General features: G+C 34.4%; 1 protein-coding gene across 43 annotated transcripts in view; it reads left to right on the top strand.

Annotated features, from left to right (window-relative positions):
• The window catches only part of PTPRD (protein tyrosine phosphatase, receptor type D), a 1,139,994-nt gene that overhangs the window by 362,203 nt on the left and 752,398 nt on the right, over positions 1-25,393 (top strand). For all 43 annotated transcript variants that reach the window (XM_027881066.1, XM_027881067.1, XM_027881087.1 and 40 more), the window contains one exon: positions 16,849-16,892. The gene's annotated coding sequence lies outside the window, so the exon portion shown is untranslated. The remainder of the gene's footprint in view (positions 1-16,848; positions 16,893-25,393) is intronic.

The following is a 25,393-nucleotide window of genomic DNA, read 5'->3' as shown; positions in this document are numbered from 1 at the left end:
AAGCCTGACTATGTTGTATTTTATTGTAAACAAAAAGAAAAGTAATCTGTTCAGTTTGGTGGACAGACAATTGGATGGTGATGATATTTTCTGGTTTAATAATGAAATGATAATAATAAAAGTTTCACTTTAAAGGTCAGTTAATATTTCTAATTTTGACAGTTTACATATTTGGCTGTCAGCTCACACCTGACATACAACTCAAAGTTTTATTTCATGTTATTTCTGCAATCCAACAAGAATAGAAGGAAATACCAAATACTTAGAGTAATATTTATTAACCTGGAGTGTCCTACAATGCAACCTCAGAAAGAACATTAAAATATTTACATGTGTTTGGGACATCTCCTGTCACCTATATTACAATACTGCATGTAAAACCTTGACATATATAATATCTAAATATTGCAGAGTAGAAGATAAGAAGGTATGCTAGGGAAATATTTCTTACTTTTATATTCTAACCACTGACCCTGCCGCTGCCCATTGCTGAAATCAGAGTATTTTTCTAGATATGCTATTGGTCTAACACTGTAGAGCTTCTCTAATAGCAGGTAGATACCAAAGAGTACAAAGTCTTTCGGAAGAATGGTATAAAACCCCCAACCCTGTTCCCAATGCACTCCAGTTTCAAAAGGTAGTACTCTAATAAACATTTTCCTGGTTCTCACCAGGTTTGTTCTCACTTCAAATAGTAATGAGATGCTAAATCTGCTAATAAGATTACTAAAAATAATTGCCTTCCAATTAACATTTAAAACTGTTTCCAGGTAAACCAAAGGGAAGTACTTCTGGGGATGACATTTGTGCAGCTGCAAGCAGACTCAAGAATGAGGGTCAGTTCTATGGATCATACTTTTCTGTGCATTTAGGGAGGAGAAGAGTCAGCTCTGGCTCTCCAAATAAGGATGTCTCAAGTACTAATAAAATGAGAAGTAAATGATGTCTCAAAGAAAACATGTGACCAATTTCTGGTTTTGTTTCTATGTGTTTTGATTTTTTTTTTCTAAACACAACTTTGAAATATTCTGTGGATATATTTTACACACTATCAGGCTATAGGATTCCTTTATGAAATTACAATTTTCAAACCCTCTTCTCTGAAACTTTAGAAGTCATATAATATCAATACTCTATATTATTCACTTTTAAAAATTGTTCAGTATGAAACACAGGGTCTTTTTCCCTTTTACTTTTTCCCCCTTCTTCTCCTGGGAAATCAAAGATTATCTCTGTGATTCTCTGTGATTCTGATCGGCTGATAAATCTCTTTGACAGTCTTAGTTATAGTGGTGGTTCCCCTGTATACTTTAGAAAAGAAGTCCTGGAAGAAGACAGTGGCCCAGAGAAGCTTGCATGGGCACTTTGAAGTTACAGATTTGGTGGGGTGGGAGAGGTGGAATTAGTACTAGTATCCATTAAGACAAGACTCTGATCAGTTGGTCTTTCTCTAAACTAAACTTCAGCATTTCTAATGTCACCATCTAAGCCACTCATTCCTGAAGTGGGGCTCCAGATGAAGTCCTATGGAGATAGATCTTTTACTTTACATTTGTTCTTATCATCTTTCTTCTTGACTACAGGGGATGAAAACATTTACACCTACTTACATTTTCTGAATATATGAAAGAGTATGGCAAATAACTTTTGTTTGATTCACTGACATTGCTGCTGTGAAGCTGTCTTGGCTGCTGTGTCTTCATGTCTTTTCTTCCCTAGCTGAATCTTCAGTGTCCAAAGACAGCTCAGCTAGTTCTGGTGTCCTCACAGCTAGTGGTTTAACATACCCAACAGTAACACAATTGTTCTGAGAACACTCACTGGCATTTAAGTCAGCATAAGCCTGTAACTGAGTTCCCTTTCATTTCTCTTCAGAGCAAACTCCTCACCAGAACTTTCTGAAACCTCTGTAGGAGAACTTACTGTTGCCTGAACCTCTCTCTTCTGCAATGGAACATGATAGCCCTGGAGTTTCGTCACTCAAGGGTGATTGACCAATACCATTCAGATGAAATGTGATCTAGTTCTTGAGAATCTGCCTCATATGGAGGTTTGTAGTAATTGATGAGTCTGAATATCTCCCTTCATCACATAATGAAGTAAGAGAGTCATACTTGTCATGCTGATCATATACCTCTAGGTTAAAAGGAGATAGAAAACTGACAAATACAACTTAAATATGATGTTCCCATGTAAGGGTGTTTTATTAAGAAAATTTATAGACACCAGGTATAGCAAAGGAGCCTTTTTCTGCAGCTCTGAGTATGTACTTGTTAAAGTCATCTTCATCATGAATTCTGTGGAAAATAGACTAGAAAAATGCTTACCGAGTGGGCATTTGTCTTTGTTTTTTGACCACTCCTGGATAAAGCAGAACCAGAATGTGTGGAATCAGTGATCTAGGTAGCCAGCATTATCCAATCTATTCAGATAGATCTTTAGAAACAGGAGATGCCTGCTTAAGAGTCATCAGATTTACTGTCTTTGGCTGGGATAGACTTAAATTTCTTCATAGTAACCTGTATGTTTTGGGTTTTTGATGAAAACAGTGTTAATAATACTGGGATGTTTTAGCTATTGCTGAGCAGCATTTATACACTCTCAAGGCATTTTCTACTTCTCACACCACACCATCAGCAAGGAGGGTTGTGGTTCCCAAGAAGCTGGGAGGGACACAGCTGGGACAACTGACCCTAACTGATCGCAGGGATATTCCATACCATATCACATCGCACTTAGGAATAAAAACTGTGAGAAGAAGTGGGGAAGCATTCTGAGTTATGACATTTGTATTCCCAAGGAACTGTTGCACATGATGGAGTCTTGCTTTCCTGGAGATGACTAAACACTTGCCTGCTGATATAAAGAAGGAAATTAACTCCTTGTTTTGCTTTGTTTGCAAGCATAGCTTTTGCTTTATTATTAATCTGTCTTTATCTCAACATATGAGTTTTCACACTTTCACCCTTTGTACTCATTCTCCCACTGAGGGGAGTGAGCAAACAATTGTGTAATATTTACTTATTAGCCAGGGTTAAACCACAATAATCAAAGAATCATGGAATCTTAAGATTATAGAGTCATAGAATGGTTTGGATTTGAAGGGATATTCAAGATCACCTAGTTCCCAATCCTACTATCATGAGCAGGGAAGCCCTTACCTAAACCAAGTTGCTCAAAGCAATATTCATGTTATCATTCTTCCAGTGAGAAAATAAGTTTTAGAATCTAGGCAAAGAAACCCATAACAGGGTCTAGACGAAGCAACCCATAATATTTTCTTATTTAAAATATTACTAAAAAAAAAAAAAAAAAAAGTTAAAAAGCAATGACCAGAACTGAGAGAAGATCAAAATACCTTCACTAACTACTTTGCTTGGATTCTCTGCAGAACACTTTACAGTATTATGAGTAAATTTCATATCAATACAAAAAGGAAGGATTGAAAAATTCCCAAACTTAGGAGTAACTTTTCTAGAAAACCTATTCTACTTCACTAACGAGAGCAAAACTCTAATTCTTTTCCATTTTTAAGTAGAGCTACTCATTGGTAGCACCACTTCTTTCAGGGGAATGTAGGAGACTGCAAGATCATGTATTCACAGAAGTTCTAAAACAGCTGTTCTCTTACAATTGCAGACATGCCAGAAATACAGCAACTGACACTTCCTGCCCCTCAAAACCAGGCATTCTTTCCATCCTTAGAAGCCCAGCTTTGACACTGATGTTTGTTCTCTCTGCCTTCTAAATAATATATCTTTTGTTTTTCAGTTCTCTGTTGCTCTTTTCCTACTGATGCTCTATTTCTACTGTCCTCTTTTTCTTACTCAAGGTTAAGCAGCTGTTCCCTTGCTTCAGATGCGCTGCAAAGCTCCTGAGAGATCCAACATATGAGCAACTAGCTGGTAGTGGATATTCTGGGTTGTTCTCCTGTCAGTCAGAATTCTGTAGCTTCTATACTGCTTGAGCAGTATCCTGGAGTAACAATGCGTCTCCACAGAGTAAGATGTATAGAAAGTGAAGAGAAGCAACAGAGAGATATAGTAAGGCAGCTTTAAGTGGAACTTGTACCATGCTGGCATGTGTGAAGGCTTAGAAGCAGGACTTGCTCTGTCTTCCCCATTTTTAAATGACTGTAGCAGTTCAATAAGATTCTGATCAACATCTTGTGAGACACATTTCCAAAAGAAAACATTTACACATTAAAAGTGCAAGAAAAGTTAGTTCCATCCTTTTAGAAAACAAAACAAAGATAAATAAACAAACCAACCACAGCAAATATTTAACCTAAAGTCCCAGTTCTAAAATTCTTCTGGCCCTGTACTGTTCATATAACCTCTGCCTATGCTTTACTGGGACAACCGTGCTGGCTACTAGTGGTGGACCACTCAGAGACTAGCCTAGGTGACCTGAAGGGATGCTTTCCGCACTAAATTAGTCAGTGGCTTTATGAGCATAGCAGGAATGACCAGATGTCATTCCTACACCCATCCTCAGCTATGTCATGCCATTGAATATAGTCAGACCATCAGCTGTGCTTAGCTATAAATCTATTTTAACCTTAATTTAGACATCAAGCTTGAGCACAGATGCTATGAATCTGTGAAGTCATTATGAGTGACCAAGTTACTTACACTAAAGTCTTTAAGATACCTTTTGCAGCAAGTGGAGAAGCAGGTTGTACCTACAAGCTTAATGCTGGGCAAAAAGTGTGCTGTACAGACATAAAAAAAAAAATACACATGGATACACAGGCACAGACACACAGATGGACAAAACCCATAAGTTTTTGCAATGAGTGCATCTAAAATAGTGTATTATGTTTTGTGTGTAATCTCTCATGAAATGGCCCTTCACGCAAAGATCACTGCAGTGTCAGAGAGTTGGAAAGACTTAACAGGAGAGACAATTTTATTAGAAAGTGAAGCTGGTGAAGAAGATCAGGCTTTGGAGTTTAATTTTTCACATGTTTTAAGCAGCCAAGAATACAATTACAGAGCTGCAGTACAATTCATAAAAAGGATAGAGCAAAAACCTACCTAAACATTAAAATACATATTTGGAAATGGGCAGGAGAGGTAGACTTTTGCAAAATTAGAGAAGAACCTTAAAACAACAGCTAAGCTAATATTCAAGTTGAAATTTTGCTTGTGCAACATTTTGACATAAATATGCTTATATCAATGACATTTTTTTTTTAAGCAGTCATAGGAGCCAAATTCTCTCATCCCTTCAGGCAGAAAGAAGATGCTGTAGAAACATACAAGTTTCTCTAATCTCTACTCTGTTTGAAAATCTTCAGCCTTCCTTTGGTAGAGACAACTGTTATTATTACTGAACCCTGTAATTTCTCTTTTTTCATAATGAATTTTTAAGAAGGGATTGAATACCTTTTGTGATATCAAAGGTGCATTTGTTATTCAGTTTATAAAACTTTATCATTTTGTAGTTTGGACAGCTAGGTTTTAGGTAACATTCTTGATGTACTTAATTAATAATGCAATTATAAGAATAGCTGTGCATTCAACCTCAATTTGACTTTCATAGTGAATAGTTTGAATTGCGAGCATAGATAAGTTCACAGAAACAAAATTATTTTATGAAATCCTGCTTTTATCTAGGTTGATTTTATGTAAAAAAAGAGGTTTCCATCTTGCAGGAATTTATAGTTTATCCTTCAACGAAGTCAACAAAATGTCTAATGTGTGAGTCTCAGTTATACATGTCATATTAATCCTTGGATAGAACAATTTAGAGTTATTTTTCTGATAAAATGAAGACTTGATAAAAGATAAAGATAGCAGACATGCTTTTATTTAAATGAAAAGAGAGCAAGAGGGTACGGCTTAATCTTGAAGGTGTCTTCCAACCCAGTTAATTCTATGATTCTATGAAAAACTGGACAATACAAAGACCATCTACAAACATGATTGCTAGACAAAAGAATATTTTTCTTTTCAAGTGTAGCTGCATATAGAATAATGCCTCTCCCTTCTAAAAGTTTCTTTTGACAAGAGGACAAAGTTAGTCAAATTTATGATAGAATTTTTTAATGGACTATGTTAAAAAAGTTTTATAGTAATTTTAGAAATTTATGAAAATGTTAGGAAATCTCATAAAACTTTAAGGAAGTCATAAAGCGTTGATAGCTAATGTCCAAAAAAATTAAAATAAATAAAAATAAATAATCTTAAACATATGGAGATTTCTATGAAAGATGTGAAATTAAAATGGGAATTACTAAAATCTAATGTGCACAACCTGAAATTGAACAGAATCAACAAAACTAAAAAAAGTCCAAAAATACATTACATAATTATTTTAAAATGAATGTGCCATTTTTCAATGTTTAATCTGAAATGTTAGTGCCTCTTTAGTCTAAATCTTTTTCCCACTTAAGATTTTAAGATTCTTTTAAACATTATGTTATTTTTGTAATTTTCTGACAGTTAAAAAAATCCTTTTGTGCAAAAAAAATCCTTTTATTTAATTTTTTTTTTTCCTAGTCTGAACTAGAACTATATGAATGAGGCATTCATGACATTATTATTCTTTTAGGAAGTTTGTTTTCAGTCACCTTTTGGATAATTTTTCACTTCTGTTGCTTGGTCTTTTAACAGTCTTTCTGATCCAATATTAATGCAAATTGCATTGCCATGTTTTGTGACTTTTCTGCACTTATACTCAGCTATAACCTAGATTCACAGATATTTATTTTTATTTTAATTTTTTTTTTAATCACTAATGGATTTGTAGCTAACCTATGGCTTCATCCATGAAAAGTTGCCTTTTGTATCACTGATGTATGCATTGTGCTGATAAGCACTGTAGTTCATTTTCCTCTTGGGTAAACACAGTTAAAAAAAAAGGCGAGGAGTAGGGGGTGGAGGGAGAGGGAAAGAAAGAGAGAAACTCTGAGACTAATAATTACCTTAGCCTGAGACAAGGATGGCAAAACACCCTTGATTGCTTTCTAACCTTCAGTTATGTGTAATAAAATATGGCTGCTTCAGGACAAAAACTGTGTGATAGCTTCTGTCATTTTAATGGTATTTCACTGGAATCCTCACAACTGCATTTCATTCAGCATTATCAGTGTGATAATGTTTTAATTAAAGGGTAAATCTTGGCCTAATTATGAATTCTTTCCTGACATCAAAAGGACTGTCCCTACTATTCTCATTGTCATCATTTCATATTACATTTTAATTTGTTAGTTCATCAGTGTGAACTCAGTGTCCTAATATGTAAAGAATCATTTGTCATGATTCAGTGATCTAACAAGGCTTCTTGAAAGGTGAACTGATTAGTAAAAATAAAGAAGATTTCAACCTTATGGAACATATTATAAATTTTGTGTGCAACAGGACTTTTATCACATAGGACAGGAACAACTGTACTTCTGATATAAATGTTTGCAGTATCACATAAAATTTCACCTGTTTCATGGTCTGAAAAGGAAAACAAAATATACCCAAATACTTAACTCCTTGCTAGAGAGATTTTAATTTAGCTACAGTGGTTGGTGCTGTACAGCATGTAAATATTTTCTGATTTTATTGTATTTGGATTATGAAGACCTAAGGTAGATGTGGCCAGATAAGTGGATAAACTAAAAAATCTTGTACATCTCAAACTGATTCAAGAAATGTCTAGCAGTATGTCTACAAATTCAAAAAGTTTCTGTCTTTAATATCCTATAATTCCTTTATCTAGAGCTAAGAAAGAGAAATGAATCAACTAAACTGGAGAAACATATAGACATGTGGGTGACTAAAACTGAGATTTGAATATAGTTACATTTCTTTTAACATAGTTTAGTTTTAAGAAAAATGAGACCTATTGTATTCTTATCTTGCTAAAAAATTCATGTAGATCTCTCTAAAAATCCACCTGTTGTTCAGGATTTGTTGTATTATAAATATTTGCTATATCATGACATCTGTTGACATCATAAATAGGTCGCAGTTTTGTGACTTGTTTCATCTGCAGATGCTTTTGAAAGACTATACAACTGAGTGTTTCAAAAACAGCAGCATTCTAGAAATAGTATTTCCAGAGCTACCCAAGCAGTGAGATCTTGCAATCAACATCTCTTCTATTTGTCTTTCATTTCTATTTGCATCATTCACAAATGTAAAGTTGTTTTTTTTTTGGTTTTTTTTTTGGTTTTTTTTTTTTTTTTTTCTTTAAGATTTACAAGGAAATAGGTTTTCTTGTTCGGCTTCCACTGACTAGGGTTTGGTTCCCTTTGTGTCCCAGATCTGCAAACTTGATGCCTTCTGCATAAAACTGAAGTGGAAGATTTGCTTCAGAAGTGCACACAATATGATGCAACTGTTATGGGCATTCAGTGCTGAGTGACAGAGAGGAGCTAATTTCAGATAAAAGCCTTGAATCATGTATAGTTTGGATGCTGGATCCTAGTGCAGAATGGGGACTACCTCAGTGTTTTATCACATGCCTTCTAATATGCCTGAGTTGTAACAGTTTTCAGTAATTGAATTTGAATTTTTAATGCTGAAATATGAATCCAGAATATCTGAATGCTTCTTTAGGTGCTCTGTATATTTGTGTGGAGAGCTAAGCAGTGAAATTCACAAACACCACATTAAGAAACTGCCTGTAGCTGAGGTAAAAGTAATGATAAGGACAAATGTATCTTTGCACTGGTTTTCCTCTAATGTTTCAATGTCTTTCCAACTGATGTAGGTGTGTATCTTCTTCAGTTCTGTGCTTTGAGCTCTTTCAAAAATTCCTGAGGCCTTTCTCCTAGTTAGGGTCATTTCTTTATACCAACAGATAGCAGTGACAATTACACTTCCGTCCCACTCCAGCTATATCTAGGTAGAGAATATTTGCTCATGGTATGATAAAGCTGTCCCTATTCTCTGTTTCTTATGGAACTCATAAGCATATCTGGTTTGTTTTCAGCAGGAGAAATAAAGGTCTTGACTATTGTCTTCCTTACACAAGCTGTTCCACTTTGCACAGAATAAAACAACAACAACAAACAGACCACAAAAAACAAAGCAAAACGAAACACAAAATCTGACAAAACAAAACAAAAGAAAAATTCTATGTGATCCAAGAGGAAAAATTCTATATGATCCAAGGAGAAAGGTGGAGTGGTAGCGATTCCCCAGTCTGCTGCTTATTTCAGTGGATAGAAACCCTGATTCTCAGGATCTCTCTGCAACAGTGTGTTATAGAGGACATCTGACTCATTCCTAAGCTATCTGAAGTTTTTCTGAGCAATTCTACCTTCTCACAGGGTCTAATTTTTCTGACACAGGTTGCAGTACAAAAATCAGAATACAATCAGAAAACAATTGAAAGCCCTGGTACAAGGCTCATTTTGTTAAATAACTAAATAAAAGCACCTCCTGGGTGAAAAGTGGCAGCTGTTAAACAGTGAACAACAATACTCTACAAGAGCTCAGGACCATGAAAAAAAAAGCATCACATCTAATTGAAGCTGCAGGAGAATTGAATACATGGAATGCAATTATCCAAACTGGAAAGTATCTTAAATACTAGGGTTAACATACATGTCTTTTCCTAATTTTTAATGTTGGAGAAGAGGGAAAATTATTGTTATTTTGCTACATTAAGGTTTAAATCTTGAAAATTTACTGCAGTAATGTGGAAATCATTAGAATTCTATTCATTTCTTTCAAAACAAAATGAGAGTTCACGAAACTGTAAGTCAAAATAAAGCTAACACAGTAAGAAGCACCATTAATTTACCTCTTTTAGCAGAGACATCCTTCTGAGTCTTGTAAGTTGTGGTCTGCATAAGCTGTAAACCCAAAGTCAGTGTAGCTTGGAAAAACAATATCTCTTTAAGAGTGGTTTTGCACAATGATATAAGATGAAAAACAATATCTCTTTAAGAGTGGTTTTGCATAATGATATAAGATGAAAAGCATGTATCGGTTAGAAGATTAACCTCTCCTTGCAATGTGAGGATATTGTAGGGCACAGGTACAAGGGTGTATTTTGGAAGCCTTTTTTTCCCCTTGTTATTTATTCATATCAACACTTATGTGTTTGCTGGATCAAGCTTTTTGGTCAGTTCTTTACTGTGTTGTTCTTTAAGTAAAAAAGTTTTTTAACAGATTTCTTTTTAATTCATTATAATAAAGAATTATCTTTATTTCCTCTGCAAGACATTCTTCTCTGTCATTTGTATATACTGTATCAAATAATACAAACTTCCTATCTCACTGATATTAACTATATGTCAAGATTCATTCCTGTTGAGAAAAAGTATCCCTTGAAAGTTATCATGCTTCAATCTACAATTCTGCAGGACGGAAGGTGTTTGCAGCCAAGACATGGGGTAGAAAATTCCATTTCCTTTAGATGACTGAGACTGCCACCTCTGAGATATATCCTCAGAAGGAAATAATGCTAAATCTAGAAGCAGAAAAGATAACCATGCAGCAGGAAAAGCTTTTTAATATTCTGCACATAGCCAGGAGAGTTACAAATTGAGTCCAAACTACTTGATAATTCCTGTCAACTTATTTGTGGAAAACGATAGCTGTAAATAAGCCACCTAACAAAAAATGAGATTATGGAAAAGGCCCATACTTTTGGCATAAATTTAGCACGATACCAGTAGAAATATTACTTCTATAGTATTCTTTGTTCCATGTCTTGCACAGAAAACATCTTCACTGGTAAAAATTAAGAAGAAATCAAGGACAAATATTACCTTCCCATCCCTATAATGGTATAGTGCTGTGACACGTTAATGTCAGTGTTGCAGGCTGATAATATGGTAAAATTACCACTTTATCATGCACAGGTGCAATTCAGCTCCCAGAATTAATACAGACCACTTGCACAGATTCTGAGCCCCTACCCCTAGCAGAGGTTCTGATTCTCTTTTATGAACTAATAGGAATCAGTCTGTGAATAATTCTGACAGTGCTGTCATTACAAAAATGTACTGATTTTGGTTGTGGTAGAGACAATTTTATTCACAGTGGCTAAATGGGGCTGGGTTTTGAATTTGTGCTGAACACAGGGTTGAAAATATTGAGATGTTTTTGTTTTTGCTGAGCAGGGCTTGCACAGAATCAAGGCTTCTTTGGCTTTTCTTATTGCCATGCTGGCAAGGAAGGAGGGGGATGCCTAGGAGGTTGGAAGGAGACACAGCTGGGACAGGTGACCCAAACTGACCAAAAGGACATTCTATACCATATGGCACCATGCTCAGTATATAAGAAGAAGAAGGGGAGAAGAAGGAGGAAGAGGGAACATTTAGAGTGATGGTGTTTGTCTTCCCAAGTCACTATTAAATGTGATGGGGCCCTGCTTTCCTGCCTGCCCATGGGAAGCAATGAATTAATTTAATTCCTTGGTTTGCTTTCCCTGGATGCATAGCTTTTGCTTTCCCTATTAAACTGTCTTTATGTCAACCCATGAGTTTTCTTTCTTTTCCTTTCTGATTCTCTCCCTGATCCCATTGATAGGAGAGTGAGTGAGCTGTGTGGTGTCTGGTTGCTGGCTGGGGTTAAACCACAACAGTCCTCTTTTTGGCACCCAGTGTAGGGTTTGAAGAGTTCAAGATACCAACAAATCTGATTGGGATGTACTAAATTTAATTTATACATGTTAGTGCTGTTTAGCTAACATTGTTGTAACTACTGGTTTTGGCAGTAGTAGATTCCTGCAGTGATTTTTAAAGAATAATGTTAAGATCCATTTTTAAAAGTATGATATAATGTGTATATGGTGAGGAATTATAGCATTAATTAGGTCATTATTTGTATAATTATTAAGAATGACTCTGTATTATATGTATAAGAGCAGAACAGAAGTCAAGTATAGCAAGATCATGCAGATTCACTATTTATTAAATTTTCTACTTCCTTATGGTTAAAGACTTCTTCACAAACTTCAGGAAAAGTAAATAACCTCAGTAATTTGGGCCCAATCTGCAACACCAATGGGCTTCCTCACCTCTGTACTGTCACATCTGAGGAACATGTGTCCAAATTTCTGCAAAAGTAGCAACATAGGTGTAAATTTATAGATATTTCTACAAAAAATATTTATAACCATCTATGGACCTGAAAAAAAATTTTTTTTTTAGTCTTGCTGAAGTGGAAGACAAGGAATTAAAGTACTCTTTGGAGTTAAAGTCAAGACTATTAGAAAGCAAAGATATTGAATGCAACTTACATTTCGTGATTACTGGACTACCAGTCATAAACCTTGTCTACGTGGATCTCATAGATCTATTTTTGTACCTATAAACTTAATCCAGAGTACTGCGAACACTTCCCATTAGTTTCCTCTTTTAGAAGAGTTAGTATTTTATCCAGCCTTGCTATTCTGAGAAAAAATTGAAGATGTAGTGCCTTTGACCAAATGTTAAATATTTGTGTTAGATAATAGGTAGTTAAGCAGAAAGAGAAAGAGCATGCTTCTTCTGTGCTTCCAAAGATCTATTAATAGTTAAAAACTATCATTCAATGGTAACATATGAAGAGGATTTTGGAGATTAATATGCTGGGACTGGAAGTGATTAATTTCATAATGAATTCTTATATTCTACATAGGGCTAGACAGTACTTAAGAAATCAAATTCTGTTCTGTGTACTGTGTTATATAAGTAAAGTCACTTTTCATAGGTCTGAAATTAGCTGTGAGCCAATGAGACTGTCTGGATGCTATCCCAAGAAAACATTTTGTATATATTTTCCTTCTCCTCTGTTGTGAATTAATAATGTGTTTATTGGCCCATGTCTTGAAGAATGTTTTTCTATTTATTTCTATTATGTAGGTGTTTATAAGCTGTGCCTTGTATCTGTTGATACCACTTATTTCTTCCCCTGTAGTATGATTTTGGTACAAAAATATCTCTTTAGTTTACTGTCCCCATTCTGAAACTCTAGCTTTTCCCACGTGTCTCTACCTATAACTGACAGGCTGTTGTAAGGAATTAGGTATTCCCTAGTTAACTGACCTTTGCAAAGAAGGTTCTTGGAGAAAACCAACAAACTGAACTACCACATGTTTTCTTAGATTGAAATTCCTAATAAACAAGTATGAGGCAAAGATTCATAGATTAAAGATCAAATACTTAAGTCTTTTTCCAGTAATTGAGTGTATTTCCAAGAGAAGTTCAATTTTGACAGAGAGTAATTTTTTTTCTTTCCATTTCATCACTGCCTGTCTCAAATAGTAAATATTTCATACTACTGACTGGCACTTCACAGTTGGTACAAGTAAGTGTACAACAGTCAGAGCTCATTTAAAGGCCTCCAGCTGCAATTTTATTATTAAATACCATTTCATAAATAAAGTTAATGTTTACTCACTGGCTTTATATCCATGGAAGCAATATTCACACACACATTATCAGAACTGCAATAACTGAGACTATAAGTCTCCCATCAGTCTTAGTCCCAAAAGAAGGATCAGATGCTCTTGATTAAAATACCTCCATAATAAGTCTCAGAATAGCTGTTGATGTCATTAACATCTGTCTAGTAATTGCAACACCTCAGTTTTGAACTCTGAGATGAGGTTTGCAGACTGTACTTTCAAAGGAATTAGTGTGCTTGGAAAAGCACCTGAACAGCTTAGCTACACAGGTGCTTTTAGAAATCACACTGTTGAGAGTTGAATGACTAAGTGTTTTGGCAAATAAATACCTATTTTCATCGTACCAAAATGCTTTTCAAAATTCTTTGGGCTTAGGCTTCTTTAATAGCTTAATCAAGAAAATACAAAAGACAAACCCAGGAAAAATCATGCTTGAGTACAACAATGTAGTGTTCAGAAGAGTTTTGTCCTTTTCTATATGAAATATATCATGGACATATTATGAACAGTAAGCCTTGGAGTTCAGAGCAAAACAAGTTTGTTATTCAAAGTAAATATTTTTGTTACCACAAAACACTGATCATCCAAAACACTGAGAGTTCTCTGAAGAAAAAAGTTGCTGTTCCCCTTTTTTCCTGTTTACAGACATCATGAAAGTAGGAGTAAGAAGTAGCTCATTCATAGTCTAAAGCTTGATCAGATGAGGTGGGTGGTAAGATTCTTTTCTGCTCAGATGTTAAGTGGGTGGACATCCCAACACAGTCTTCATTCACAAATTATCATTGTAATATATAAAATTCAGTGACTTCATTTTCAGTGAATGTTTATATAAATAAGGTAAGAAGGAATTAATTCACACTGGTCAAATATCACTGCCCAAGAAACCTGATTGTTTTCTTAATTGATCACTAAAAGCTTAAAACACATCTTTGATTCTGTTTTGTTTCAGTCCATAGCCTTTTTTTTTCAGGTCCTGTCAGTCATCTTGACACTAACTCTTTATTTTTGGAATTTTTGCAAATATTAGTCCTTCAAGTAAAACATATATCAGTTTCAGGTCTAGGAAAATTGACACTTGTGGGATAGGAGGTCAGACTGTTACTGGAAGGCAGTTTATAAGCTATCTGGAAAGACTATTGGCCAATTCCTCTTATTTTAAACAATAAAGGAACACAATAGAAAAAATTAGTATTTTTAGGAGTGGATTAAGAATGGTGGCAGAACGGAGTACCTGTTTCATGAAGAAACATGTCACTTAGCAGCCAAACAGGCTTCACCTTGGTGATGTGCCCTTCTAGAACATGACTGGTTTGATTGTATTTAAGAATAAGTGTTGTGTATTTATTAGCCTGTGAGTTAAATCCTGAAGTTAGGTATTTGCTATGTGAAAGAATCTGTTTCTGCGTTTTTTCAAAGATGCTGTGGATTAGACACTTTGAAATAGACCTATGTGTTTTCACTGATCCTAATAGATTCTTAACTTAAAAGAAATGCATTTCTGAATCTAAAGTATTCAGTAGCCTTTCACTTCAAAGACATGACCTCCCCCTAAAGTCAAAGAATTCTTGCAGAATATGATGTATTCTTTCTCATGTCCTCCTTATAGATATTGATAGTAAACTTGCTTAAAACATTTCGACAAATCTGACAAGATCAGTCACTGCTCTTAAAGGTGAGCTGTGGAAGTCTTTTACAGTGTTTGGATTATTAACTAGGTTCAAAAGGAGCAAATTAACAAATTACACTCAGGTCACTTTTTAAGCAAATTCAAAGCCTAACTAACATAAACACAGGAGGAAATAATTTTGTGCATTCTGAGCCTTTGCTTAGATCTGATCATTTTTTGTTTACTTGTTTGCTGTCTTGCTTGTTTTTTTCTGTTTTTTTTTAGGTTTGTTTTTTTTTTTTTGGCTGGGGAGCTACATGTATAGAGCAGTAGTAAGCTGTATGGTCAGTCTGGTCATGAACTTACCATATGTCATTTCTAATGTAAATCCTGAAATTTTTAATATATTTGAAAAATATTGATCAAAGACTAGCTTCAGGTATTCATTATTTGTACAGTCAAATTGCCTACGAATAGTTTCTTCCTTTGTCCCCATAAAGTGAAACGTCCTTCCCAGAACTAATCAATCATTTCCTATTTGGACAGGTATGATTCAGCATTTGCAACCATTATTGCAGGACTAAACCCAAGATCTTCATACATTGATATGGTAGATTTCAGTCTCCTAATAATATCTGTTGTTATTCTTAAACCTTACAACCCTTCACACTTGTAACTACTTTAACTGTTTTTATGAAGAGAAGCTTTGAATACTTATGTGAACATTGCCTGTATAGTTTTAATGCTAGTTGGCATATGTATCCACACTCACAGAAAAATGGGTGAGAAAAATTGAGGAATAGATCTTTTGAATATTTCCCTCTTCAATGAATGAATATCTTAAGATGTACACATTAGAAATGTTGTTTTAGATATTACACGTACCCAAATTCCCTGTGAATTAAGTACCAGTTTTCAAAACAGTCTGATTAAGCTTTCATCCCTTATTTTGAATGTTTTAGAATCATGCAATGGAATACCGAAATTGTACATATGAAGTTTGTGTTGCAACAGTATCAAGGATTCAGATGGAGGCAAACTGAAGTTAATGTTCATAACCTACCCTTGTTCTTATTATCTAATTACTATTTACTGAGTCCTACATCTCAAAAAATAAATGATAAAAAGACACAAACCCTTATACAACTTATAATATTTAATAGAATGTTTTATGCAGCCTCGAAAATAATGAATTTAAGTGCTTTGCATTATGGAGTTTTTATTTTAATTAATCTTTTAATGTCATTAAAATCTGTAAACTGATTCAAGACAGAAAATATGTTTCAAGAACTACAAAGCTATGTGTTTGGAAATGGTGACCTGTAGTAAAAATATTGAATTCTGCATAATTGTAGACTTTAATTTATGAGATCATTTAAACATTCAATTATGAAAATTACAATTAGAAATGCTCTCTGATAGGATCTGAAATGAAATTCTTTACCATAATGGTGGTGAGGCACTGGAACTGGTTGCTCAGAGAAATTGTGGCTGTTCCATCCCTGGAAGTCCCATCCCAAGACCAGGCTGGATGGGGCTTTAACAACCCGCTCTAGTGGCAAGTGTCCCTGACACTTCTAGTGGGAGAGTTGCAGCTAGATGATCTTTGAGTTGTCTTCCAGCTCAAACTATTATATGATTCCATGATAATAAGGCCTGTAAGAAAATTCAGAAATATCAGATATATTTCATAAGAGAGAAAAACAGAACTGCAGAAGTCCATTTATATTTTCATTGCTAATTGTTCTTTTCAGTTATTGTATGCAGTGCTTCAGAGTTATAATTGTTCCTGATTATTCCTATCAACAAATGTAAATATGTGTATAAAGAAAACCATGATATTTTCTAATGGCTGTGACTACCAGTAACATCAAACACTTCTGAATCTTTTTCAGATCTCTATCCTGAGACAAAACAACAGGATGTGCCTTGGAGAAGAGTAAGTTAAAAAATTCTTTGTTGTGGAAATTTTTTTAAGTTATAGTAATAGCAACTGGATACTGTACATTGAATTTCAATGAAATTAATCCTTTATCCATTCATTTTTAAAATACAAAGCCTTTCCCACTGCACCATTTATTCAGACTTGATTTCAGCAGGACTACTTCTTTTGAATACATTGAATTCAAAAATTACCACTCTTAGTAAATTACTATAAAATATTTAAGCAGCAATCATCCTAGATGGTTTTGTTGCTTCAGGTAACTCAGCTCTAGAAAAGAAACCTGACAGAAGATGAGGTATCCTTAAAAGAAAAAAAAAATTGTATGTGTTTAGCTACCTGTTAATCACTGGGGTTTCTCCTTTCCTTACGCCTGAAATGTCTCTGTAGTGCTTGGAAAGTTGCTTTTTATTGTTAAAAAAAAATTACATAGGGCTAATATACAAGTTATATCTCTCTCAGATAGCATTCTTGGCCATCTTTAAAATTGAAACATTTTTCCTCTCCAATTTTTGTATTGTTTTGCTTTGTCCCTATAACAGCATGTTCAAATGCCAGTGACTCAATGACACAGCTTGAGTAAAAAGAACAATATCTGTTAACTGCTTGATGTTGAGTAAATGACTAGCAGCAAAGCCTTTGCTAAGTCAAGAACCTGTCATGCTGTTATTCAACAGCAAAATTAGTGCAATGTAAGTAATATTGATTCCAAAGTGGTACAATGCTACATTACAATGCTGGCTGCTAATCCTTATTTCTATTTGTTAAAGATACCGTAAAGTGTGTTTGAGTGGAAAAAATAAAATTACTATAATCCTGCAGTTATAAAAGAAAAGATGAGCACACCTGGAATTTTGCCTTTGGTTTGGCGAGTTTAGGATTTGGAAATTTAGATTGAAAACTAACCCCAATCCCTAAAGAAACACAACTTCTCTATCCAGGAAAGTAAGTCTTGTTTCACTGCACACACAAAAGCAAGATGCAATGAGTAGAAGGTATGAAGTACTGGGAGTAGTTCATCTGTGCTGGCTCCTGGGAGAATCTTTCATTTTTCCTTTCCTCAAATTTAAAAGCAATCTCCTAAAGCCACTGAAATCACTTGAGGTATATCTTCAATTCATTTCAATTGTCACAGTTCCGTTCCATTCAGCACAGTCATATTAATTTTCATCACCTCACTGCTTGAACATAAATCTTTATTACCTCAATTAATGAGTTTCATTTTTCCTTTCCTCTGATGCGTTTTGTGGGAATATACTATACTTTCAGTCACATTTGCGGGGCACTCAAAGAGACATTTGGTGTAAAACCTTCAGTATTGGAGCTATGCTGCTCTCAGGCCTACTGAGAAATTGATATTGTGCTCAATCAGTGAATGTCTTTTTGTTCCGGAGCTCTGTTCTTTAACATAAAATGTTGCATCCTGATAATCTATCAAGATCACTGGATTGTCAGAGATAAAGTTTCAATGGGAGGAAGCAAGCCAAGAAGGGAAAATGCTGTTTTCTTACCTTAAAGTTGTTAAGTTGTAAGCATGAGATCATAAGCAAAGTCTGGACAAGACATTTAGATGTCAAAAGGAAAACTAACATTTTCCTAAATAAAGATATTTTCAGACAGAAGACTCTATGGATGTAATTCATACAGTTGCAAGCAATATTAGCAACACAATTTTAGTAAATTAGGAGGAAAAGGGATATTGATCAGAAAAATATGAGTGTTGTGTTCTCAAACCAATATTTTGTTTCAAAAGACAGTAAATAAACTTAGGCTTTACTATATTTTACTTATTGTAGATATATACTGCAAAGTCCAACCATTAACTTAACCCTGACAAGTCCATCACTAAACCATGTTCCTAGGCATCTTGTTTACTGATATTAGGAGGTGAAAATAGGTTCACTAATTTGATTACTATTTCATGACAGCAGAGGTGTCATCAGAACAAACATGTTTTCATACAAAACTGAAATTACAGGATTAAGCTAACATTATGTCAACAGAAGTAACTTGATAAATTTTTGCACAATTGCAGCTAATCAGGTTAATCCTGGGCTGAACTTAAATGCAAAGCACCTTAACAAAATAAAAAATGGGTTTTAATTCAGTCTTTATAAAGTCTTTAATCTAAAAAACCCCATCTTTAGAATATCAGAGAACAGGATGCTGAATTTCCTTTCAAAAAACAAACCGTGTCTTTTCCTGGAGAAACAAAAGTGAGAGAACTGAAATTTATTTTTCAACTGATTCTGTTCTGTCTGGTCAAATCACAAATGTTTAACACCTCCTTTGAAGATTTCTTGACGAATCAGACTAATATCAAACTCCACTAAAATTTGACTAACAAATAATCTGTCTTTGAAAAATTTCTAAGTTACAGTGTCTGGAAGCAAGTACGCTTTTAAAGTAATTTGTTTTACTGTTTTAATTCGCTTCAGGTTTCAAAATTTATAGACATTGAGCATTTTCTAAATGTTGATATGTTCAAGAGCTTCTCCCTTATTATAATGACAAAATATGTTCTTTCTAAAAAAAGAAATCAATATAGATCTCTAAAAATATTAGCAGAAAAAGATTCCTAGAAATGTAATATGTACTAATAGACAGAAAATTCTCCTTTTCAACTTTATTATTCTTTTGATATAATCAAAGCATTTTCCAAAGTTAGTTAAAAAAATGTTGCATCAGTAAACATCTTCACCCGTTTCTTTTCTTCTGAATTGCAAGCAGGAGAGTTTGGCTGTACGGGAGAATAATTAGGTTCTTTATTTGCAAGTAAAGTTGTTATTGCAATTATTATTATGTAATAATGTAGTTAAGAAAAAATAAATTAAAACAAATATATATGATAACATTTTTTAATGTAGGTAATACTTTAAAGATAATTTTTTTATTTGTATCTTTACGACATACTGCCTGTTCCAAGGAAATATAATAAAAATAATTTTATGTAGATGACTTTCAGATTGATAATTTTGAAAAGTCTTCTAGTTAAAATAAATTTGAAGGAAAAGAATTAAAGAAATGAAGGAAATAAACTAGAAATAATTTATTATCAAAAAAAGAGTTCATTTGAAAAAGAAATTAGAAGTGATAAAGTATTCCCAATTCTGACACAAACATATGAAAAGGTGATTTTTCAAAGTGAACTACTGTAACCAAATCCCCATTTCTCATCAAAAATGTTGACCAGATGCTATTATAATTGCTATTATTAAGTCATATACCTTCAGTAGTTGTGTCATCATGCTTCAGAAGCCGTATCTTAACGAGTTAAAAAATTCTTTTATTATTTTATATATAAAATGTTCCTTAAATAAATAAAATTTGCTAACATTTCTAACCTTGTTATTTCTGTTTATTTTAGACAAAATAGTAGAAAGATGTTAGTGATATTTATAAGTGAAAACAAAATATATGAGTGGATTTCAGCCCGAAATGTGCTAAAAACTGAATAAAATATATCTGCATCCCACCTAAATATTATGGGAAGAAAAAGTTACATGGATATAAACTGAGGACAATTTGTAGTCTCGTAAAATGACTATGTAGCATATGGCTTAAATCTGAGTGATTAAAAAAAAAAAAAGCAGGTAAAAACCCCCAGTATACTTCTATGCTTTTACCTATGAATCACTTTATTTTTCTCCTTGAGCATTTAAAAGTGACTAAAAAACCCCAAACCCTAGTCCTTTATTTCTATTATGTCTAGGAAGGTCCTGAAAAATTAGCAAGGCTTTCCTTTTTCTTACTTCAGTGCCTGTTTATTATAATGGCAAATGACTATGGTTTGTTGGTCTTTTAAAGACAAATTACAAATCCCTGTGGGATCTCATCAGATATCCTCACAGGGGTTTTACATCAAATCCAGAAAACAACTAAAACAAAATATAAAGTAATGAGGCCATTTACATTTTTCTTAAAAGAAGAAGTAGTAAACCTCCAGAAGAGAAGATCCAACAGATACAAACAACCCAGGTAACTAGAGCAGAAATGAGTAATATTTTCAGCTGCAGGGTGGGAATCTCCCTTTCTAAAAGCACAAAGAGACGTCTTTCAGTGTATTAAATAACAGGACCAAGTACCTAAATACTTTGTAAGGTATGACAGGTAGCTCAGCTTAAGGTTTTAGCGTTGTTGTACTTTTCTGAAATCCACGTTTAGAGGCCTATAGACAATTACCATTACCCTAGCATATAAGGTTTTGTAAATGCAATATGAACTACATATTTCCTTTTATATATATATGATCTGCTGATCTCCACATAAAAATCCCAGTTAGATGACTTTTCCAAAATGATGAATTCACTAATTTCTTCATGCTATCAGGAAAGATGTGTGAGAAAGGTAGGAGTGACACTAGCTCAAGAATATCTAATAAACTTACATGTCAAGTGCATTATACTTGTCAGTATGTTTCAGCTGGAGAGAAAGACATCTATTGAATAAGACATCTATTGCTTTGTAGTCTTTACAACATATTCACTTTGTAAAAATAATTAAAAAGTGGTACATTTGGGTTTGAGTTTTTCCTGGTTTGGTACTTAAAGTGTTATAAGCTTATGTACAAGACTGGTCTCAGTTTTTACAGTTATGATGCCTTCACCAAGTTTCTTTTAATTGTCTGACTAATTTAACATGGTGAAGAGATTTCAAAGTGTGATGGCAGTAGTCTGTAATTCTGTGTAGATCAAGGTTAATACTGAAGGTAAACTTCTGAATTAACAAACCAAAACTATTGCCATTTAAGGTAAATACCATTTTCATTTTTTCTGTGTAAAGACAAAGGTACAGATGAACAGTGATGGAATTTTTTTCTTCTCTTGTATGGGATCCATTTCTGAGGCAAATAAATGAGAGGTGAAGGAGGTGATGACTGCTATGTCATGTCTGGGAGAGGGATGTTGCAGTCTAGCCTGATTCTCAAGGCCAGCAGTCAAGTGCAAGTCTTGTCTGCAGCAGAGGTTCTTATTTCCACCCCCACTACTTTATTTTGTAATATTCAGAATGTTTTCTGGCAGTCCTAGTGTTAGATAGGGCCAAAAATACAAATCTGTAAAATGATACTGATAGAAATACATCTCTGAAGTTTAGATATGAGGAGGTCAAATGAGAATTTTAAATGCTTTTGTCTGGATTAAATTTCTTACCTGAGGTACTTGAAGGTCTGCACTTGGGTATTTTTCATCTTTAAAGAAAAGTAAAAGGTAAATAATTAGTAATGAAATGTAATACAATATAGTTGATATTTAAACAGTAGTGCTTTGAATAATTCCCTTTTCTCACTGTATTATGATAACAGCAAAAAATAGGAAATTAATGTAAGTGTAGAATTTTTGTCTTAATGGTGATGTTTCCATAAAGCACTATTCTATATATTTTAATAGATCTCACAGAAGCTAGCTATGCTTATTTTAAGGTCTGTGCTGTTTTGCAGATTTTTTTAAATTGTGCTGTTCTTTTTTTAAAAAAAAAAAAAAGGAAATACTATGAACACAATACTTAAAACAATCATCAGATAAAATTAATTTGATACAGTTACAAGTAGATAATTGTAGACACAAAAATGTGGTAATTTGCCTCTGCAAAGGGATAAACATTTTGCATTATTCAATATAAACAATATTATTTTCCTGCAGAGCAGAATTTTTCCTTCTCATTTTGTTATTGTGAATCAGACAGTCAAATCATTTTCTGTTTTCCAGCATCACTGTTTCTACATCTTTACTCAAAAATGACTTCTAAATAGATTGTTTTCCGGTCTTGTATTACTAAGGAAGACTGTTTTCAAACACTTACCTCTGTGTATAATTTGAAACTTGATCCCAAGGAAAAAGAGAGAGACCACTAAACAAATATTTAAAAAAAAAAGTCTGAAATAATCTTCTCTATTTTATAATCATAATACCAGGAAGCTCAATATTTCTGCTCAAACAAAAAGGCTGGTTTACATATTTACCAAAGGCCTTATGATGTTTGCAGTCGACTTTACAGAAGACAACATTTATAAAACCTTTACAGTGTCTGGCAGGTGCCATGCATTCTCCTGGGGATTAGTTTTATTCAGATATTGTCTTTCATTTGAACTTCAAACAATTTTTTTTTTGTTAGAGACAGATTTTTAATAGGTTTTGGATATTAAAACCTCTTTCGTGTCATTACATACCCACTTTGAATTTACTTATGGGAAATAAATACCAGTAAAGCTAAAGACTATTGTAATTTTTAAGGGAGGAGGGGAAAGATGAAGAGGTATAAATGTAGTTTCAATTACTCAAAGAACTAAAAACCATGACCTGTGCCATATTCTTTTTTCTTTTTCTTTTCCTTTATTTTTTTTTACCTGAATAAAGCAGACAGGTATTTTCTATTACTTTTATTTTTCTGTATCTAGTCCCACAGAGACCATATTGTGTTAAAAATAGACAAAATACTGTCTTTAGCAAGACTTAGTCTTAGCAAGGAAAATCGAGAATTCTATTTTGAAAGTGAAAATCCATATCTGAAGAGCTACTCAGCTGATTTTGCCCCTCTTTGAAGCCCCACAAGTAGGTGAAAATGCAGATTGCTACTTTGTAGCATCTAGATTTTAGAAAAAACACAAGGAATTTAGGAACTAAACCAAAATGGTGTTTGAAAAGAGGATTATTAGACAGCTGCCTATAAACTGCCTTCCTGTTGATGCTTTTTGTATTTAGACAATATGGTAAATCCCACAGTATACCTTTAAATAAGCCCAAAGCAAAATAAAAACGGAAAGAAAAATCCTTGAAATCTCTGCCAGAATTCACATTGCCAGAAGATACCTAGTGTTTTGGGAAGCAGGATGACACGTATTTTTTAACTGATAAGCACTTTTCCCCCTTATATTCTGGAAGGTTTACAAGGATCTTCCTTCCAACCCCTCTGGTTTACCACAGGTCTCTTGGGGACTAAACGAAAAGGAGCCGGAAGAGTCCCCCCTATGTTTTCTTGGAGCAGATAAGAATCTCCTCAGAACTCAGCCTCTCTGAGAGCTGGATGGAAGTGTGTCCACCTTTTTTGTTTGTTTGTCTTTCACTCTAGGAATCCTTGGTAAACAAAACTTCTCTCCTTTCAGCAAGGCTTTTGTCTATTTTCTGCTGAACTGTAGGGCTGCATTCACTCCTATGAATTTCCACACTCCTAAAATTTCTAATTAAATCCTTCTAACAGAGCAGCCCACTATGACACTGTGCCTTGTGAATTCCTCTGTGCTAGTCCAGCTTCAGACTGCTTCTGCTTTAGGGCCCTAAGAACACTTAGATTATAAGCATTGCTGCTAAAGAAACTCTGTGGTAGGGTTCCAAGAGGAAAAATAAACAGTTTGATGTATCCATGGATAATTTAATAATCAGTGGTCTATAGCTAGAATTAATTTGTCTGAAAGTGAAGAACTCTCCAGAAGAGCTTTCCACTCAGGGAATTGTGTTTTGAGAGGATTGATGGGAATGTGGGTAAAACTCTGAACTGAAAAACAAAAACTTCACTATTGACTTACAAGTAGAAACTAATTTTATTTACAAAAATTAGTGTGATATTAAGATAAATGCATTTTTTTGCCTCTCAGGAAATGCTTTGTTTTTCCTTTAAAACCTCTATTCAACTTGTATGAAGCAGGGCTTTTAATTCTGACTACACTAGCAGAACAATGTGTCATGACTTTCCTGCATTTTAGAGAGTTATACTAATACCACCCTCACCCAAAAGAACTTGAAATCTTGTAAAATATTAAAATTTTTACCTTCATGAAGGACAGGTGTAGAACTTTAAGAGTAAAAAGGAGAGAAATACTGCCCTAAGGCAAAAAAAAAGGTACCTCTTTTGAGATTTTTTTCTGTTGTAAACAATTTACCCCTATATTTGAGGAATAAACTGCTACTGTGCTAGATCATACACATGTAGAAAACCAGTAAGTCCTAACAATTTAGGTTGCTCATTATCTGAAACAGAATTTTAAGGACTAGTTCAAGTCAGCATTCTAGGGACCGCTGAGGCATACATAACAGTGCAGGTAGCTCAGTTTGCAAGCTGCAGGTTGAAGTCTGGAGGGTGAGAGCCCCAAGCAAGAGACAGCTGCCAACCTTTTGTAAAAAAGGTGTGCAAGGCTCTGTAGCACTGGACAGGGGATTGGACACGCAGAGACACAGCAGGAGCCAAGGACTCAGCTGGAAGAGCAAGACTTCTCTGTTCGTACACACTGCAGGTATAAAATCCCAGGGATTCGTTTGCTTGGGGTGCCTCCCAGAAGGCACCCAGCTAGAGACATTATTTTATTGTTGCATCATGATCAGCTGGCAGCCGGTCACCAGTGGTGTTCCCCAGGGATCAGTGCTGGGACCAGTCCTGTTTAACATCTTTATCGATGATTTAGATGAGGGGATTGAGTCCATCATCAGCAAATTTGCAGATGACACCAAGTTGGGAGGGAGTGTCGACCTGCCGGAAGGCAGGAGGGCTCTGCAGAGGGATCTGGATAG

This window comes from Empidonax traillii, unplaced genomic scaffold (assembly GCF_003031625.1).
Source record: "Empidonax traillii isolate 1590-97213 ecotype Southwest subspecies unplaced genomic scaffold, ASM303162v1 scaffold83:size2986645, whole genome shotgun sequence".
NCBI classification, from domain to species: Eukaryota; Metazoa; Chordata; class Aves; order Passeriformes; family Tyrannidae; genus Empidonax; species Empidonax traillii.
Note: the sequence above shows the minus strand (reverse complement) of the source record. Positions and strands in the feature narration are given on the sequence as shown.